At 42.0% G+C, this 15133-nt stretch overlaps 1 long non-coding RNA gene across 1 annotated transcript; it reads right to left on the bottom strand.

The window, feature by feature from the left end:
* Positions 1-177: 177 nt before the first annotated feature.
* Positions 178-14922, bottom strand: LOC122560496. The gene is made up of 2 exons (XR_006314748.1): positions 14671-14922; positions 178-986 (listed from the first exon to the last, which is right to left on the bottom strand). It is a non-coding gene; the product is annotated as an uncharacterized LOC122560496 (long non-coding RNA).
* Positions 14923-15133: the final 211 nt, after the last annotated feature.

Genomic DNA, 15133 nt, shown 5'->3' with positions numbered 1-15133 from the left:
GCACAGCTGGCTTTTCATTTCCCGCCCTTCCAAATGAATGTCCAGTCCCTGTGCCGAGCATCTCAAGATTCCCGCGAAGATACCTACCGGAAAGTTCTGAGGATCCACCAAAAGCTCTTTCCCATGCTTTGTAGCCAGCTTGTCGAGGTTGCACTTCAGATTGTTCACGTTGTTTGCCGCGTTGGCCACGGCTTCAATGACCTTCTTCCCATGGTTTTGGAGTTTCTCCTGGTTATTCTCGTCGTAGGAAAAGTAAGCCTTGCTTCCGGGATGAATGATAAATAGCCTGCCGGAACAAAGAATAAAATAAACCACCGATCCCCCAACCTAACCTCATTATTCAGGTGCCGATGTCGGGAGTCGCCTCTGGAACACAAAAGTCACTGGGAAATCCTGAGGAGCTAACGTGAGAGAACACTGGAATTCAGACTATCATTTGTTTGAGATCATGCAGCCGCTCAATGCAGAAAATACCGTTTCCTCATTGCGCTGCCTTTCCATTGACGAAGCAAAGACCGGCAGATGCTGCAATTTTGGAACGAAAACAGGAATTGTTGGAGAAACTCAGTCGGTCTGAACATGTGTGGGCAGAAAGCAGAGCTGATATTTCGGGTCCAGTTGGGTTCTTCAGATAAAGAGTCACTGGACCCGAAATGTAGACTGTTTCCCTCTGTGTAGATGCTGCCAGAGCTGCTGAGTTTCTCCAGCAACGTTTGCTTCTGCCTTCAGATTCACTTTATCAAACTACTTTGGACAGATGGTTTCAAGTGCCATGGCTGCTGCTCTCGTCACTCTTCGAGTCTCCTCAACAGTTTCGAGCTGTCCACCGACAAATTTTGTTTCTTTTTATTGATTTTTTTCATGGCCCACCCTCCTGTCTCCCTTTGTCTGATTGGTTTCTGGTCTCTGTAGCAATTCTGTTTATTGCAGTTGCAATGATAAGCGACACCATCAAGTGAAAAGCCAATCGTCTGTTTCATTTGCATCTGTGAGCAAAGATAACCCGTGTTTGAGAAATGACACCAAAGTAAACCTTCTGGACATTTCATTTCTAACTGGGTTTAAATGGTTGGGTTAATAATGGGACTGTAATAGATTGCCAACTCTTATTGCAAAATAGGACATAACGGCTTTTTATCAATGTCCATGTACTTTAATATTCTTCACCCCATGTATTATTCCTGGGCCAATCCTTTAGTGGTGTCTTCTTTATTTATGACTATACTTATCAGAAACACAATTATTGGGTGAAAATAGTACCAACTTGTCCAAATACAACAGACAAATAACTCTTCTCCCTCTGTGTACAGCTATATCCATATGTCTTTACTCTGTACTAAGCCTTTGCATTGTATTTCATGTTTCAGCCTAATTTTAAATACTATATTATTATCTTTTGCTCCAGTGTAGTCGTGTTAAGGGAAGGCCATATTGGACCATGTCTAACTAAAATGATTGAAAATTGTCATCAACAACTCAATTCAGAAGCACATGCTCAGTGAAAACCTGCTCAGAGACACCATGTACAGGTTCTACTAGCGTCACTCAGCTCGTGACGTCATTACAGCCTTGGTTCAAACATGGAAAAAACACTGTATGCCAGAGGTGAGGTGAGAGTGACAGCCCTTGACATCAAATCTGCTTTTGACCGAGTTTGGAATCAAGGAGCCCTAAGAGTCAATTGGAATCAGAGGAAAACTTTCTTGGATGGTGAACAGGGAGGAGGCAAACTGCACCTTATGCAGTTACATGGGAAGGCATAGTGGGAAGGGGTTGGTGGTTGTGGAATGAACTAGGGTGAACAAAGGGAGTGATCCCTCCGAAATTAAGACAGAGGGAGTGAGGAGAAGGTGTGTTAGGTGGTTGCGACCAGTTGGAGTTATCTGAAATGGTGGCGAGTGATTCTTTAAATACGAAAGTTGGTGGGATGAAAAGTGAGGAAAAGGGAACACAATCACAATTTGTGAGTGAAGGGAAGGGGCAAGGGCAGAAGCACGGGTGTAAGGCCAGATGCAGTTGAGGGCCATCAACCACATTGGGTGGGAAACCACAGTCATGGAAGAACCAAGCTATGTCAGCAGTACTGTTTTGGAAGGTGGCATCACGCAAGGACCTTGAAAATGTCATTCATTTTGCCTCCAATTTCCACTGCTCTATAAATTTCACATTGTACATTTCCAATACTTCCCTTCCTTTCCTTGACCTCTCTGTCTCCATTTCAGGGAATAAACTGTCCACTGCCATCCACTACAAAGCCACTGACTTCCATGAAGCTACCTTTATTACAGCTGATCACACCCCATGCCCTGCAAGGCCTCCATCCCATTCTCCCAGTCTCTTCACCTACGTCACATCAGTTTGGATGCTACCACCTTCCAAAGCAGTGCTGCTGACACGGCTTGCTTCTTTCACTATTGTGGCTTCCCACCTACTATGGTTGACTGGGCCCTCAACCATACCTATGCTTCCGCTTTTGCCTCTTCCCTTCATTCACAACAGCGTGATCAGGTTCACCTTGTCCTCACTTTTCATCCCACCAGCCTCTGAATTCAAAGGATCATTCTCCACCATTTCTGACAACTCCAGCAGAACACCACCTCACCCCATTGTCTGTATTTCATAGGGATTGCCCTCGTCCATTCCACAACCACCAACACCACCCCACTTCCTATGGCACTTTGCCATGTGCCCTTTCGCCTCCTCCCTGCTCACCATCCAAGGACCGAAACAGCCTTTCCAGGTGAAGCAGCATTTCACCTGGACCTCCTCCAATCTTGTGTATTGTATTCACTGCACCCAATGTCACCTACTCTACATTGGAGAACCCAAATGCAGACTGGGTGACCACTTTGTGGAGCATCTCTAGTCAGTGTGAAAGCAGGATCCCAACTTTCCTGCAGCCAACACAGCATCCTGCTCACATGCCCACATGTCTGTCCTCAACATGCTGCAGTGTTCCAGTGAAACACAGCGCAAACTGGAGGAACAACATCTCAGCTTCAGACTAAGCACTTTATAGCCTTCTGGATTTAATATTGAGTTCAATACCTTTAAATGGTGAACCATTTTTTTCAGCTTGTTATCATGTCCTCACCCCGCCCACCCCACTTACTATCTTTTCAAATCTGGCTGGAGACACACCATTATTGCCTCATTTTCACATTCTGTTCACTTAATATAAACAACTAACATTTTTTTCTCCACCTGCACCCTACACCCACTACAGTCACTACAGTCCTCCAGCACCCTCCATACTTCACTTCTGATGAAGAGTCATCTAGACTTGAACTGTTAGCTTGCTCTCTCTCCATGGATGTTGCCTGACCTGTGATCTTCAGCATTTATTCTTTTCAGTACAGATTCCAGCATCTGCAGTAGTTTGTTCCTAACTATTGCTTTTTTCCCACACACACTGGAGGAACCCAATGAGCAGTGCAACCCTCACTCAGATGGGTTTTAAGTCTCTAAGATTAAAAGGAACCATTCCAACTCCAACACCTCTCTGTCCAGATGTCTCCTATTATTTGCTGTTTCCTTGTTTTCTTTACTGGCATCATTTCTATTTCCCACAAGACAGGCTGTATCTGCTGATAGTCCAGCTCCCACGCTTTTAGCCTGCCTTTATGTTTGCAATTTGGCTGAAAATTTATAACGTAGCTAATGGAAACAGATTCAAATGGTTTTGTTTTGGACCTTGGCCTTGCCCAAGGCAGACAATGTAGTGTAATACTTGTTTGTATTATTCTTTATGGCCCAAGATATTGGCTAGATAATGAGTTCAGCATTGTAAAGGAACTTCATTATACAATTCATACAGTTTGAGTGAAGGAATATATGAAGGGTGTCTTCACCGTTGGTATCATGGTGACACCATCTGGGATGGTTGTTTCCTCCTCCTCCTCCTCCTCCCCCCACCCCATCTTCAAGAGTATAAAGGCAGTAGGAGAAAGGGGGAAATCAGGAGGGCAAAAAGGAAACAAAGGAAACCTTTGGCAAATTGAGATAAGGAGAATCCACAGGGCTTTTGCAAATGCATTAAGGACAAAAGGGTAACTAGGGAGAGAATAGGGTCCCGCAAAGATCAGCAAGGCGGCCTTTGTGTGGAGCCGCAGGTGACTGGGGAGATATTAAACGAGTATTTTGCATCAGTGTTTACAGTGGAAATGGACATGGAAGATATGGAATGTAGGGAAATAGTTGGTGACATCTCGAAAAATGTCCATGTTACAGAGCAGGAGATGTTGGATGTCTTGAAATGCATAAAAGCGGATAAATTCCCAGGATCTGATCAGGTGCACCTTAGAACTCTGTGGGAAGCTAAGGAAGTGATCGCTGGGCTCCTTGCTGAGATATTTGTATCATCAATAGTCACAGGTGAGGTGCTGAAAAACTGGAGGTTGACTAATGTCATGCCACTATTTAAGAAAGTTGGTAAGGAAAAGCCAGGGAACTATAGACAGGTGAGCTTGACGCAGTGGTGGGCAAGTTGTTGGAAGGAATCCTGAGGGACAGGAGGTGCATGTATTTGAAAAGGCAAGGACTGATTAGGGATATTCAACATGGCTTAGTGTGTGGAAAATCATGTCTCACAAAGTTGATAGAGTTTTTTTGAAAAGTGACAAAGAGGATTGATGAGGGCAGAGCAGTTGACATGATGTATATTGCCTTCAGTAAGGTGTTCGACAAGGTTCCCCATGGGAGACTAGTTAGCAAGGTTAGATCTTATGGAATACTGGGGAAACAAGCCATTTGGTATACAAAACTGACTCGAAGGCAGAAGACAGAGGATGGTGGTGGAGGGTGTTTTACAGACTGGAGGCCTGTGACCCGTGGAGTGCCACAAAGATCAGTACTTTTCGTCATGCATATAAATGAATTGGATGTAAGCATAGGAGGTATTGTTAGTAAGTTTGCAGATGACAGCAATATTGGGGGTGTAGTGGATGGCAAAGAAGGTTACCTCAGATTACAACAGGATCTTGATCAGATGGACCAATGGGCTGAGGAGTATCAGATGGAGTTTAATTCAGATAAATGTGAGGTGCTGCATTTTGGGAAAACAAATCTTAGCAGGACTTATACACTTAATGGTAATGTTCCAGGGAGTGTTGCTGACAAAGAGACTTTGGAGTGCAGATTCGTAGCTCTTTGAAAGTGGAGTCGCAGGTAGACAGGGTAGTGAAGAAGGCATTTGGTATGTTTTCCTTTATTGGTCAGAGTATTGAGTACAGGAGTTGGGAGGTCATGTTGTGGCTGTACAGGACATTGGTTAGGCTACTTTAGGAATATTGTCTGCAACTCTGGTCTCCCTCCTATCAGAAGGATATTGTGAAAGTTGAAAGTGTTCAGAAAAGATTTACAAGGATGTTGATAGGGTTGGAAGATTTGAGCTATAGGGAGAGGTTGAATAGGCTGGGGCTGTTTTTCCTGGAACATTGGAGACTGAGAGGTGACCTTGTAGAGATTTATAAAATCATGAAGGGCATGGATAGGATAAATCGACAAAGTCTTTTCCCTGGGGTCAGGGAGTCCAGAACTAGAGGGGATAGGTTTAGGGTGAGAGGGAAAAGATATAAAAGAGACCTACGGGGCAACGTTTTCACACAGAGGGTGGTACGTAAATGGATGAGCTGCCAGAGGAAGTGGTGGAGGCTGGTACAATTGCAACATTTAAGAGGCATTTGGACTTTTCACTATGTGAACTTAGCATGGTCAATTCACCTAACCTGCACATATTTGGGTTGTAGCAGGAAACCGGACCACCTGGAGGAAACCCATGCAGACACAGGGAGAATGTGCAAACTCCAGACAGACAGTTGCCCAAGGCCGGAATCGAACCTGGATTCCTGGTGCTGTGAGGCAGCAGTGCTAACCACTGAATTTGTTTTTTTTGAATAGTGGGTTACTGTAGGAATTAGTACTTGAGTCCCAGCTATTCTTAATATATGTTCATGATTTTGATGGATGAACTAATACAACATCTCTAAATTTGCAGGTGATTTAAACCTGCGTGGAAGGGTGAGCTGTGAGCAGGATACAGAGATATTACAGTTTGATTTGGACAGACTGAGTGAGAGGGCAAATGCATGGCAGTTGCAGTATAATGTGTATTAATGTAAGGCTATCAGCTTTAGTAGCAAAATAACAAAGCAGAGTATTATTTGAATGGTTGTAAATTGAGAGCGGAATGTTCAACAAGACCTGGGTGTCCTCATGCTCCAGTTGGCTGAAAGTAAGCAAGCAGGTGCAGAAGGCAGTGAAGATAGCAAACTATATAAGTGAGAGGGTTTGAGTACAGGATCAAGGACGTTTTGCTGCAATTATACAGATCATTGGTGAGATCACACCTGGAATATTGTGTGCAGTTTTGGCCTCATTATCTGAGAAAGAATGGTCTTTCAATACAGGAAGTGCAGCAAAGGTTTACCACATGGATTCACTGGATGGCAGGACTAACATATGAGTAGATTATAATTGTGTTTTCTGAAGTTAGAAGAATGAGGGCGGAATCTGGAGTTTAATTCAGATAAATGCAAGGTGCTGCATTTTGCGAAAGCAAATCTTAGCAGGACTTATACACTTAATGGTAAGGTCCTAGGGAGTGTTGCTGAACAAAGAGACCTTGGAGTGCAGGTTCATAGTTCCTTGAAAGTAGAGTCACAGGTAGTTAGGATAGTAAAGAAGGTGTTTGGTATGCTTTCTTTTATTGGTCAGAGTATTGCGTACAAGAGTTGAGAGGTCATGTTGCAGCGGTACAGGATATTAGTTAGGCCACTGTTGGAGTATTGCGTGCAATTCTGTTCTCCTTCCTATCAGAAAGATGTTGTGAAATTTGAAAGTGTTCAGAAAAGATTTACAAGGATGTTGGCAGGGCTGGAGGATTTGAGTGATAGGGAGAAGCTGAACAGGCTGGTGCTGTTTTCCCTGGAGCGTTGGAGGCTTAGGGGTAACCTTATAGAAGTTTACAAAATTATGAGGGGCATGGATAGGATAAATAGGCAAAGTTTTTCCCTAGGGTCGGGGAGTCCAGAACTAGAGGGCATAGGTTTCGGGTGAGAGGGGAAAGATATAAAAGAGACCTAAGGGGCAACTTTTTCACACAGAGAGTGGTACGGATATGAAATGAGCTGCTAGAGGAAGTGGTGGAGGCTGGTACAATTGCAACATTTAAGAGGCATTTGGATGGGTATATGAATAGGAAGGGTTTGGAGGGATATGGGCTGAGTGCTGGCAGGTGGGACTAGATTGGGTTGGGATATCTGGTCGGCATGGACGGGTTGGACCAAAAGGTCTGTTTCCATGTTGTACCTCTCTATGACTCTATAAACCTATAAATTTCTAACATGTCTAGACCAAGGTGTGGTGGTCAAATCACCACCAGTTATCTCTCTGACATGAGAGTGGGACTATGGTAACTTTACTTTGATATGTTATTGTCTGTTGAGATTTGGAAGACTAAGTATACCCTAAATAACTTTTGGCAGCTCACCTCTTCCTTAGCTTTTGCTTTTGTGGATTCTATTTAACCTAAGAACAATTAATGTTGCTGAAACATTTTCTTCAAGCTGTTTTGGTATATATCTATGTACTGAACTCACAGCTGATCTCATAATTTTCAACTCTGCTTTTCTGACTTTTCTCCATGTCCCTCGGCTCGATTACTGATTAAAAATATGTCTATATGCCTTGGATATACTTAACAATTCAGCTTTAAGAGCCCTTTGTGCTGAAGAATCCTACAGACTCATTACTCACTGGGAGAAGGGATTCCTTCTCATCGCTGTCTTAAATGTGTGACCATTTATTCTGAGATTATGCTCTCTGGTCCTCGACTCTTCCACAAAATGAAATAACCTTTTTTTTGCATCAAGTCAAGTTATCCTGTCAAGTCTTTTAAGTCTTGTGTAACAATAAGGCTACCTCTCATTCTTCTAAACTTTGATGAGCACAGGTCTAAACTATTCAGTCTCTCCTTATAAGACAGTCCCTCTTTACTAGATGGAAGTTTACGTAATCTTCTCTGAGCTGTCTCCAGTGCCAGAATAACTTTCTTCAGATAAGAGTGCTGATACTGTAATGCAGTATTCTTGCTGTGGTCTGACTAATGCCTTATGTAAGTTTAGTAAAACCTCCTTAATTTTCTGCTCCATTCCCTTTGACACAAAGACAAACATTTCATTTGCTGTCTCTATTACCTGATGAACTTGTATGCTAGCTTCACAGACAAGGACTTCCAATTCCCTCTCTACTGCAGCTTCCTGCAGTACTTCGATATAATATTCAAGTTCTACAAAATAATATAATGCTGCTGTATTTTGATATAGAGTCATAGAATTTCTACAAAACAACAAAAAGCAATCAAAAATTCAAAAGAGGGGGTCTTTGCCACCTGGACTGCTTTTTGATGCTGCCCGCAACTCCCCTAGCTAACTGTGGTTGAATTATCCTATTCTGAAAATCCTCCTTCCTTCATGAGACATATATTACTGTGATCCATGAACTTTTTTCTTAAATTCCTACAATAATTCCTCAAATATGTTTACTGTTAAGCTACTTTCCAGATCACTCCAGCCAGTTTTGCCCTCATCCCCCAAGCCCCTGGTCTGATACCAAGTGATGCCCTTGAGTTACTCTGCTGGATCTCCTACCTAAAAGCTTGTATCACTGGCTTTGATTTAACTGAAAACTGCCCCCTTCGATTTTAAGAGATGGCCACACAGCACGTGCACATATAATGTATTTTAGATTAGATTAGATTGCTTTACAGTGTGGAAACAGGCCCTTCAGCCCAACAGGTCCACACCGACCCGCCAACCACCCATACCCCTACATTTACCCCTTACCTAACACTACGGACAATTTAGTATGGCCAATTCACCTGACCCTGCACATCTTTGGACTGTGGGTGGAAACCAGAGCACCTGGAGGAAACCCACACAGACACGGGGAGAATGTGCAAACTCCACACAGTCAGTCGCCTGAGGCGGGAATTGAACCCGGGTCTCTGGCGCTGTGAGGCAGCAGTGCTAACCACTGTGCCACCGTGCCGTCCACTATATTTTCTGCATATGCAGCAGGCATATGGTGCAGGGTGTGGGTTTGACATGGCACAGTGATGTTCAGCACAATATCTACCACCTTGATTGATGTGTGTGTGTGTGTGTGTGTAATTGCAAGGCAAGAAAGCCAATGAGTGCAAACCCAGTGAGCAGGTAAGTACATCTGATTTGTGGCTTGGTCCAGTCCATGAGCTGGCTGCTTTGTCCTTGTGCACTATATTTGCTTGTTAGCTGCATTCCAAGGAAAGGTACTGGTGTTCTCCAAAATGCAGGAAACTCCTGGAAGTGGATCAGAGATGTGCCATGAGAATGCACTGTGGCTGATACCAAACAGATATATGTCCATGGACGCAGGATATGTTCAGGAATTGTCCGCAGACTTCGCCCCGAGATAGTGCCGCGTGTCCAAGATTGAGGTCTGGAGGAAAGCAATAATTTGGAGAAGTCACGTACCTACTCAGACATCCATATTGGGAATTCTTAGTGGGTGATAGTAATGGAAGCCTGTCTAATGGAAGCCTGTCTATTAACAAGATGACATTAGGTCATAATGAGTGTGATAATGAGTAATGATCCCGATTAATAGGCCTCTTATTGTTCACTAGAAAGAATCTTGTGTCCAATTTTGTACTTTGATAGAAAATACCACTTGTTTGGCTTGATATCAAGAAAGGTAAAAACAATGACTGCAGATGCTGGAAACCAGATTCTGGATTAGTTCAGGCAGTATCCGAGGAGCAGTAAAATCGACGTTTCAGGCAAAAGCCCTTCATCAGGAATAAAGGCAGAGAGCCTGAAGTGTGGAGACATAAATGAGAGGAGGGTGGGGATGGGGAGAAAGTAGCATAGAGTACAATAGGTGAGTGGGGAAGGGGATGAAGGTGATAGGTCAGGGAGGAGGATGGAGTGGATAGGTCAAAAGGAAGATAGGCAGGTAGGACAAGTCATGGGGACAGTGCTGAGCTGGAAGTTTGGAACTGGGGTGAGGTTGGGGGAAGGGGAAATAAGGAAACTGTTGAAGTCCACATTGATACCCTGGGGTTGAATGTTCTGAGGCGGAAGATGAGGCATTCTTCCTCCAGGCATCTGGTGGTGAGGGAGCGCGGTGAAGGAGGCCCAGGACCTCCACGTCCTCGGCAGAGTGGGAGGGGGAGTTGAAATGTTGGGCCACGGGGTGGTGTGGTTGATTGGTGCAGGTGTCCCGGAGATGTTCCCTAAAGCGCTCTGTGAGGAGGCGTCCAGTCTCTCCAATGTAGAGGAGATCGCATCGGGAGCAACAGATACAATAAATGATATTGGTGGATGTGCAGGTAAAACTTTTATGGATGTGGAAGGCTCCTTTAGGGCCTTGGATGGAGGTGATGGAGGAGGTGTGAGCACAGGTTTTGCAATTCCTGCGGTGGCAGGGCAAGGTGCCAGGACGGGAGGGTGGGTTGTAGGGGGGCGTGGACCTGACCAGGTAGTCACGGAGGGAACGGTCTTTGCGGAAGGCGGAAAGGGGTGGGGAGGGAAATATATCCCTGATGGTGGGGTCTGTTTGGAGGTGGCGGAAATGTCGGCGGATGATTTGGTTTATGCGAAGGTTGGTAGGGTGGAAGGTGAGCACCAGGGGCGTTCTGTCCTTGTTACGGTTGGAGGGCTGGAGTCTGAGGGTGGAGGTGTGAAATGTGGACAAGATGCTTGGAGGGCATCTTTAACCAGGAAGGGAAATTGCGGTCTCTAAAGAATGAGGCCATCTGGTGTGGTCTGTGGTGGAACTGGTCCTGATGAAAGGCTTTGCTATGGTAATATTAAAAATGAAATATCACATTCTAACTTCCATCATCTTAACTTTATACTTGAATCCTTTCATGGACTAAAATCATTGTTGAAAGCACAAAATACAAATTAAAGATAACCGCAAAAATCTCTTGATCAGGTTGATTCAAGCTCAGGAAATCATCAATAAACAAAATTTAGCCCGACTTAAAATTAAAATGTTATCAAATTGACTGAAACTAGTCAGAATGGTATCTCCAGTTTGAATACAGTTTTCTGGAGGAGTCACATATTGGGATGGAAATTGGCTGCAGATTATCCATTTCAAAAAAGAAGCCAGACAACGGAATGCACAAATGAATTATATTTCAGACAAACATCAGTAATGCTGGAGAATCTCAGTAGATCTGGAAGTATCTGTGGAGTGAGAAGCAGCGTTAATGTTTGGTGTCTAGTATGACTTTTCTTCAAAACTGATAGGTGTTGGGAATTTTTGCCTTACATTTTTGACAGGGACAAAAGCCCAGATTTCCACCATCCGTAGTATTTTGCTTATATTCTAGGCAATTGCTTTTGGATAAATCAGATGAAGAAGAAAATAACTCCTCAACTGAAGGGACTGTTCCCCTCCCTGTGTTCCTTTGAGTCTACAGAAAGACAATACTTGGTGAAAAATTCATAAGGATAATTCCTGAATTGAGAACCTTTTGCAAGATCTTCAACAATTTCCTCCCCTTTTAAAAAAATATTTTCAGAATCAAAGCACCAATGATTGGTGATAATCTATATTTAATATTAGTCAGTTCTCCATTTCATTTACAGTTACAGTTACTCACTCTGAAACGAGTAAGTCCTCTCTGTAATTTTGGCTTACATTTCAATAGATATTTGATACAGTAATAGTTTAATATTTTACTGTGTATTGTTCAGCAAATCAGCCATGTCCTGACAATTTCTAATTACATTATCATTTCAGTTTATTATTAAGAAGATGTTACTTTCAACCACTTCATTGTATGATTCTTGTTGTCTGCCATTTAAACAAAGTTGGAATAGTTATGACTGAATTAATTCAAATTCAAGTCTAATCCCACTGTGGTATGCAAATTCCAAACAAGGACATCTCAGAGTGCTGTGAATGTTGTGGCAAACAATAAAAAGACTGCATAACTTGCAAGCTGACTTAAATTAATTTCATTAAAGCTTAAGGTCATTAAAAAAAACACACACAAAGAGTAGATTGGGAATTCATGGGTTCACAGATTATCTGAGGGCTGCATGTTTTAGTTGTATCAATGTACCTGTCAGTTTATAAGGTGGGGGATGGTGGATATCCAATTGAATTTTCCTGATTCTGTTGGTTGCCAAGAGAAACAAACAGTTCAGAGTCCTGAACAACCTCCTATCCAATAGACACAGCAAATGGTCATCATTCCATACAATGATTCAACAAACTTCAGATCAACACTTACAGCTGAGTCATCTGACTGACCAATACTGAGTATTTCTGGAGGCTGACATGGTTTATCTGGTTTAAAGTGATGAACACACACTTTAAGATGTAAGGGCACCTCACGGATACTGGACGTACACAGGTCTGTGAGGGAATGATCTGAGCAAATTCACTTATCAATCACATTCACACTGTGTCAGCTTGGCATCACTTGAGAACCACATTTTAATACTTACAAACGAGGTTTAACTGTAAACATCAAGCAATTTACATGTAAGATTATTATATCTGTAAGCCTCTAACTTTAGTGTGACTCGTGACTGCAATTTGTACAGAAAAAATCAGGTAAAATTTGGCATAACATTTAACTACATTTCTGTGAATAAACATTTCTACTGTAAAATAATATGGGAAGTTGATTCAACTTTTTAACTAATCAAATCAGAGTGCAGAGAAAGTGATATTTCTAAAGTGAATTTAGTACTTTTGGGATAATTTTGAGTTTGGTGATAGTTTAACTCAGCAGCCTGCTTTCTATCTCTCCCCACTTTTACTTATATTGACAGGCTCTCATCATGGGAAGAAAAAGAGTAATGGGCAGATGGTTGAGGTGATGTGGTTGGGAGGTAAGGAATAGCGATATAAACTCAACTGAAAGAAGCTGAAGGACCTGTAGAGATTGACTTGTTGAGTGAACCTGCAGGTAAATAAAGCCATTTAAAAAACAATAATGCATTGAGCTCAACAAGTAGGACTAACATCAAAAGAGAATGAAGGGAATATCTCAGAAACGTTGACTTTTTTACACAATAGCTTAGACAAAACGTAGTTGCTGAAAATGAAAGCTGCTTCTAGAATAGAAGAGGACTTTTGAAGTAGATTTCTCTGTAGGTCTGCACACAATGTCATATTTTATAATTGCTAAACAACAATAGGCAGTTAGAATGATTATGAACAAAACTAGACAGCGATTCTCATAAAACGACATGTGGAAGATGTATGTTTAAGAAGCAGATTAAAGGAGGAGACAAAAGTAATGAGGTGGAGAGGGTCAAAATGACTGGAAATATTCCAAAGAGCAAACCCTCCACTGTTAAATTCACCCAAATGCAGGCAACAACTGAGGTGAAACACAGTAAATAAAGTAAATAAATTAGAAAAAGGATGCATAAATGAATAGGACAATAAAAAACATGCAAGTCATATAAAGTTTGTTACTAAATGATGATACATAAAACAAGATTGGAGGTAACAAAATGAATGAAACTGTGGGGTAATTTCAGAGAGATACAAATGACATCACAAGAAACAATTAACAAATTGATGATTTAATAAATGCACATCTTGAGTCCGTTTACACAATATTGGAAACAGTCAAATAGTAGGGAAACTTGTTGCATTCAACATGAGTAAAAGTTAGTATGCAGAAAAATAATGGGATCTATGGTCAATAAGTCTCAATATTGGAGTTCACGCATGGTTTAAAAACATATCACAAGGAAATTCCGAAAGGTTCTTTGCAACTTTTAAATCGTTGTTGGCTCAGAAATTTTGCTGTTCAAATTAAATTTGTTAATGAGAGTGTGTGAGGAAAACCAATTAACCACATTACTGCCTGTCTCACATCAGTTGTGGTAAATTCTAGTTTCTGTCTGTGTGAGCAAGTAAATTACTATGAATTTGTCAGAGAGAGTTAGATTCATTTTGCTAAGCAAAGGATTTGCCTAATTCTTTGCTTTTGATCTTACTGGTGTGTGCCTATTCCTTAGACTTTAGTCTACATTTGAAGAAGTTTTACCCTGTAACATGCTGGTGGGTTTGAGCTGAGAGCAATGTAACAAGGATATTACCACGTTCATAAATGTTCACTTTCAAGATGAACAAAACATACACTTATAGCATGGGTGGCACGGTGGCACCATGGTTAGCACTGCTGCCTCACAATGTCAGGGATGTGGGTTCGATTCCACACTCACACGACTGTGTAGAGTTTGCACATTCACCTGAGTGGGTTTCCTCTGGGTGCTCCAGTTTCCTCCCACAATCCAATGGTGTGCAGATTTAGGTGAACTGGCCATAGTGTTCAGGGATGTTGTAGGTTAGGTACATTAGTTAGGGGTAAATGTAGAGTAATGGGTCTGGGTGGGTTATCCTTTGGAGGGTTGCTGTGAACTTGTTGGGCCAAAGGACCTGTTTCCACACTGTAGGGATTCTATGAAATAACTACATTGTTAAAGGCAGGAAAATCCTTTGCTTTCTATTTATGTTTAGTGGGAATGTAATCTCTGAATGTAGCAACGTCATGAAATAAATGCCAAGTTCATGGGATCTTATAAATTAGTCAATAAATACTTCACCAACTTTCATCAATTAACAGTTCAGGGGTTAATATTTTATCACCTCACTTCATTCAGCCAATTCTGATTGATTCAATAGATTGTAACTGTATGTAGTAAAAACAGAGAATGCTGGAGAAACTCAAGTCGTCAGGCAGAATCTGTGGAGAGAGAAAAAGAGAGTTAACGTTATGAATATGGTATGACTCTTCTTCAGAACCAAAAAGATCCTTTTCAATGACAGGATCTAGTAACTGTTCATCAAACTTTGAACATAGAACGTTACAGCGCAGTACAGCCCTTCAGCCCTTGATGTTGCGCCGACCTGTGAAATTAATCTGATGCCCATCTAACCTACAACGTTCCATTATTATCCACATGTATGTCCATTGCCCATTTAAATGCCCTTAACATCATCGAGTCTACCACTGTTGCAGTTCACACTCTCTTTTGATTCTTATTTCAGAAAACTAACCTGAACATAATCACAAAATTTACAGACATAGGTTAAACTGCTTGACTCCATA

Source organism: Chiloscyllium plagiosum, chromosome 21, assembly GCF_004010195.1.
Source record: "Chiloscyllium plagiosum isolate BGI_BamShark_2017 chromosome 21, ASM401019v2, whole genome shotgun sequence".
Taxonomy (NCBI): domain Eukaryota; kingdom Metazoa; phylum Chordata; class Chondrichthyes; order Orectolobiformes; family Hemiscylliidae; genus Chiloscyllium; species Chiloscyllium plagiosum.
This window is presented reverse-complemented; position numbering and strand designations above follow the sequence as displayed.